Raw genomic sequence first — 6000 nt, forward strand, 5'->3', positions numbered from 1 at the left:
GGAGGGAGAGATGGGGGGTCAGGGAGAGATCGGGGTGAGAGATGGGGGGTCGGAGAGAGATCGGAGGGAGAGATGGGGGGTCGGAGAGCGATCGGAGGGAGAGATGGGGGGTCAGGGAGAGATCGGGGTGAGAGATGGGGGGTCGGAGAGAGATCGGAGGGAGAGATGGGGGGTCGGAGAGAGATCGGAGGGAGAGATGGGGAGTCAGAGAGGGATCGGGGTGAGAGATGGGGGGTCGGAGAGAGATCGGTGTGAGAGATGGGGGGTCGGAGAGAGATCGGAGGGAGAGATGGGGGGTCGGAGAGAAATCGGGGTGAGAGATGGGGGGTCGGAGAGAGATCGGAGGGAGAGATATGGGGTCGGAGAGAGATCGGGGTGAGAGATGGGGGGTCGGAGAGAGATCGGAGGGAGAGACGGTGGTTCAGGGAGAGATCGGGGTGAGAGATGGGGGGTCGGAGAGAGATCGGAGGGAGAGATGGGGGGTCGGAGCGAGATCGGAGGGAGAGATGGAGGGTCGGAGAGAGATCGGGGTGAGAGATGGGGGGTCGGAGAGAGATCGGGGTGAGAGATGGGGGGTCGGAGAGAGATCGAAGGGAGAGATGGGGTGTCAGGGAGAAATCGGAGGGAGAGATGGGGGGTCGGAGAGAGATCGGGGTGAGAGATGGGGGTTAGGAGAGAGATCGGGGTGAGAGATGGGGGGTCGGAGAGAGATCGGGGTGAGAGATGGGGGTTAGGAGAGAGATCGGAGGGAGAGATGGGGGGTCAGAGAGAGATCGGGGTGAGAGATGGGGGTTAGGAGAGAGATCGGAGGGAGAGATGGGGGGTCGGAGAGAGATCGGGGTGAGAGATGGGGGGTCGGAGAGAGATCGGAGGGAGAGATGGGGGGTCGGAGAGAGATCGGGGTGAGAGATGGGGGGTCGGAGAGAGATCGGGGTGAGAGATGGGGGGTCGGAGAGAGATCGGAGGGAGAGATATGGGGTCGGAGAGAGATCGGGGTGAGAGATGGGGGGTCGGAGAGAGATCGGAGGGAGAGACGGTGGTTCAGGGAGAGATCGGGGTGAGAGATGGGGGGTCGGAGAGAGATCGGAGGGAGAGATGGGGGGTCGGAGAGAGATCGGAGGGAGAGATGGGGTGTCGGAGAGAGATCGGGGTGAGAGATGGGGGATCGGAGAGAGATCGGAGGGAGAGATGGGGGGTCGGAGAGAGATCGGGGTGAGAGATGGGGGGTCGGAGAGATCGAAGGGAGAGATGGAGGGTCAGGGAGAAATCGGAGGGAGAGATGGGGGTTAGGAGAGAGATCGGGGTGAGAGATGGGGGTCGGAGAGAGATCGAAGGGAGAGATGGGGGGTCGGAGAGAGATCGGGGTGAGAGATGGGGGTCAGGGAGAGGTTGGAGGGAGAGATGGGGGTTCGGAGAGAGATCGGGGTGAGAGATGGGGGGTCAGGGAGAGATCGGGGTGAGAGATGGTGGGTCGGAGAGAGATCGGAGGGAGAGATGGGGGGTCGGAGAGAGATCGGAGGGAGAGATGGGGGGTCGGAGAGAGATCGGAGGGAGAGATGGGGGGTCGGAGAGCGATCGGAGGGAGAGATGGTGGGTCAGGGAGAGATCGGGGTGAGAGATGGGGGGTCGGAGAGAGATCGGAGGGAGAGATGGGGGGTCGGAGAGCGATCGGAGGGAGAGATGGGGGGTCAGGGAGAGATCGGGGTGAGAGATGGGGGGTCGGAGAGAGATCGGAGGGAGAGATGGGGGGTCGGAGAGAGATCGGAGGGAGAGATGGGGAGTCAGAGAGGGATCGGGGTGAGAGATGGGGGGTCGGAGAGAGATCGGTGTGAGAGATGGGGGGTCGGAGAGAGATCGGAGGGAGAGATGGGGGGTCGGAGAGAAATCGGGGTGAGAGATGGGGGGTCGGAGAGAGATCGGAGGGAGAGATATGGGGTCGGAGAGAGATCGGGGTGAGAGATGGGGGGTCGGAGAGAGATCGAAGGGAGAGACGGTGGTTCAGGGAGAGATCGGGGTGAGAGATGGGGGGTCGGAGAGAGATCGGAGGGAGAGATGGGGGGTCGGAGCGAGATCGGAGGGAGAGATGGAGGGTCGGAGAGAGAACGGGGTGAGAGATGGGGGGTCGGAGAGAGATCGGGGTGAGAGATGGGGGGTCGGAGAGAGATCGAAGGGAGAGATGGGGTGTCAGGGAGAAATCGGAGGGAGAGATGGGGGTCGGAGAGAGATCGGGGTGAGAGATGGGGGTTAGGAGAGAGATCGGGGTGAGAGATGGGGGGTCGGAGAGAGATCGGGGTGAGAGATGGGGGTTAGGAGAGAGATCGGAGGGAGAGATGGGGGGTCAGAGAGAGATCGGGGTGAGAGATGGGGGTTAGGAGAGAGATCGGAGGGAGAGATGGGGGGTCGGAGAGAGATCGGGGTGAGAGATGGGGGGTCGGAGAGAGATCGGAGGGAGAGATGGGGGGTCGGAGAGAGATCGGGGTGAGAGATGGGGGGTCGGAGAGAGATCGGAGGGCGAGATGGGGGGTCGGAGAGAGATCGGAGGGAGAGATGGGGGGTCGGAGAGAGATCGGGGTGAGAGATGGGGGAACGGAGAGAGATCAGAGGGAGAGATGGGGGGTCGGAGAGAGATGGGAGGGAGAGATGGTGGGTCGGAGAGATCGGGGCGAGAGATGGGGGGTAGGAGAGAGATCGGGGTGAGAGATGGGGGGTAGGAGAGAGATCAGAGGGAGAGATGGGGGAACGGAGAGAGATCAGAGGGAGAGATGGGGGGTCGGAGAGAGATCAGAGGGAGAGATGGGGGGTCGGAGAGAAATCGGAGGGAGAGATGGGGGGTCGGAGAGAGATCGGAGGGAGAGTTGGGGGGTCGGAGAGAGATCGGAGGGAGAGATGGGGGGTCGGAGAGAGATCGGAGGGACAGATGGGGGTTCAGGGAGAGATCGGGGTGAGAGATGGGGGTCGGAGAGAGATCGGAGGGAGAAATGGGGGATCGGAGATAGATCGGGGGGAGAGATGGGGGTCGGAGAGAGATCGGAGGGAGAGATGGGGGGTCGGAGAGAGATCGGAGGGAGAGATGGGGGGTCGGAGAGAGATCGGGGGGAGAGATGGGGGGTCGGAGAGAGATCGGAGGTAGAGATGGGGGGTCGGAGAGAGATCGGAGAGAGAGATGGGGGGTCGGAGAGAGATCGGAGGGAGAGATGGGGGGTCGGAGAGAGATCGGAGGGAGAGATGGGGGGTCGGAGAGAGATCGGAGGGAGAGATGGGGGGTCGGAGAGAGATCGGAGAGAGAGATGGGGGGTCGGAGAGAGATCGGGGTGAGAGATGGGGAGTCGGAGAGAGATCGGAGGGAGAGATGGGGGGTCGGAGAGAGATCGGAGGGAGAGATGCGGGGTCGGAGAGAGATCGGAGGGAGAGATGGGGGGTCGGAGAGAGATCGGGGTGAGAGATGGGGGGTCGGAGAGAGATCGGAGGGAGAGATGGGGGGTCGGAGAGAGATCGGAGGGAGAGATGGGGGGTCGGAGAGAGATCGGAGGGAGAGATGGGGGGTCGGAGAGAGATCGGAGGGAGAGATGGGGGGTCGGAGAGAGATCGGAGGGAGAGATGGAGGGTCGGAGAGAGATCGGAGGGAGAGATGGGGGGTCGGAGAGAGATCGGGGTGAGAGATGGGGGGTCGGAGAGAGATCGGAGGGAGAGATGGGGGGTCGGAGAGATCGGGGTGAGAGATGGGGGGTCGGAGTGAGATCGGAGGGAGAGATGGAGGGTCAGGGAGAGATCGGAGGGAGAGATGGGGGGTCAGGGAGAGATCGGAGGGAGAGATGGGGGGTCGGAGAGAGATCGGGGTGAGAGATGGGGGGTCGGAGAGAGATCGGAGGGCGAGATGGGGGGTCGGAGAGAGATCGGAGGGAGAGATGGGGGGTCGGAGAGAGATCGGAGGGAGAGATGGGGGGTCGGAGAGAGATCGGAGGGAGAGATGGGGGGTCAGGGAGAGATCGGAGGGAGAGATGGGGGGTCAGGGAGAGATCGGAGGGAGAGATGGGGGGTCGGAGAGAGATCGGGGTGAGAGATGGGGGGTCGGAGAGAGATCGGAGAGCGAGATGGGGGGTCGGAGAGAGATCGGAGGGAGAGATGGGGGGTCGGAGAGAGATCGGAGGGAGAGATGGGGGGTCGGAGAGAGATCGGAGGGAGAGATGGGGGGTCGGAGAGAGATCGGAGGGAGAGATGGGGGGTCGGAGAGAGATCGGGGTGAGAGATGGGGGTCAGAGAGAGATCGGAGGGAGAGATGGGGGGTCGGAGAGATCGGGGTGAGAGATGGGGGGTCGGAGAGAGATCGGAGGGCGAGATGGGGGGTCGGAGAGAGATCGGAGGGAGAGATGGGGGGTCGGAGAGAGATCGGGGTGAGAGATAAAGGGTCGGAGAGAGATCGGAGGGAGAGATGGTGGGTCGGAGAGATCGGGGCGAGAGATGGGGGTTCGGAGAGAGATCAGAGGGAGAGATGGGGGGTCGGAGAGAGATCGGAGGGAGAGTTGGGGGGTCGGAGAGAGATCGGAGGGAGAGTTGGGGGGTCGGAGAGAGATCGGAGGGAGAGATGGGGGGTCGGAGAGAGATCGGAGGGACAGATGGGGGTTCAGGGAGAGATCGGGGTGAGAGATGGGGGGTCGGAGAGAGATCGGAGGGAGAGATGGGGGGTCGGAGAGAGATCGGGGTGAGAGATTGGGGGTCGGAGAGAGATCGGAGGGAGAGATATGGGGTCGGAGAGAGATCGGGGTGAGAGATGGGGGGTCGGAGAGAGATCGGAGGGAGAGATGGTGGGTCGGAGAGAGATCGGAGGGAGAGATGGGGGGTCGGAGAGAGATCGGGGTGACAGATGCGGGGTCGGAGAGAGATCGGAGGGAGAGATGGGGGGTCGGAGAGATCGGAGGGAGAGATGGGGGGTCGGAGAGATCGGGGTGAGAGATGGGGGGTCGGAGAGAGATCAGAGGGAGAGATGGGAGGTCGGAGAGAGATCGGAGGGAGAGATGGGGGGTCGGAGAGAGATCGGAGGGAGAGATGGGGGGTCGGCGAGAGATCAGAGAGAGAGATGGGGGTCGGAGAGAGATCGGAGGGAGAGATGGGGGGTCGGAGAGAGATCGGGGTGAGAGATGGGGGTCGGAGAGAGATCGGAGGGAGAGATGGTGGTTCAGGGAGAGATCGGGGTGAGAGATGGGGGGTCGGAGAGAGATCGGAGGGAGAGATGGGGGGTCGGAGAGAGATCGGAGGGAGAGATGGGGTGTCGGAGAGAGATCGGGGTGAGAGATGGGGGGTCGGAGAGAGATCGGGGTGAGAGATGGGGGGTCGGAGAGAGATCGAAGGGAGAGATGGAGGGTCAGGGAGAAATCGGAGGGAGAGATGGGGGGTCGGAGAGAGATCGGGGTGAGAGATGGGGGTTAGGAGAGAGATCGGGGTGAGAGATGGGGGGTCGGAGTGAGATCGGAGGGAGAGATGGAGGGTCGGAGAGAGATCGAAGGGAGAGATGGAGGGTCAGGGAGTGATCGGAGGGAGAGATGGGGTGTCAGGGAGAGATCGGAGGGAGAGATGGGGGGTCGGAGAGAGATCGGAGGGCGAGATGGGGGGTCGGAGAGAGATCGGAGGGAGAGATGGGGGGTCGGAGAGAGATCGGGGTGAGAGATGGGGGAACGGAGAGAGATCAGAGGGAGAGATGGGGGGTCGGAGAGAGATCGGAGGGAGAGATGGTGGGTCGGAGAGATCGGGGCGAGAGATGGGGGGTAGGAGAGAGATCGGGGTGAGAGATGGGGGGTAGGAGAGAGATCAGAGGGAGAGATGGGGGAACGGAGAGAGATCAGAGGGAGAGATGGGGGGTCGGAGAGAGATCAGAGGGAGAGATGGGGGGTCGGAGAGAAATCGGAGGGAGAGATGGGGGGTCGGAGAGAGATCGGAGGGAGAGATGGGGGGTCGGAGAGAGATCGGAGGGACAGATGGGGGTTCAGGGAGAGATCGGGGTGAGAG

Source organism: Somniosus microcephalus, chromosome 12 (assembly GCF_052327205.1).
Source record: "Somniosus microcephalus isolate GS21.2 chromosome 12, FLI_Smic_1.0, whole genome shotgun sequence".
NCBI lineage: Eukaryota > Metazoa > Chordata > Chondrichthyes > Squaliformes > Somniosidae > Somniosus > Somniosus microcephalus.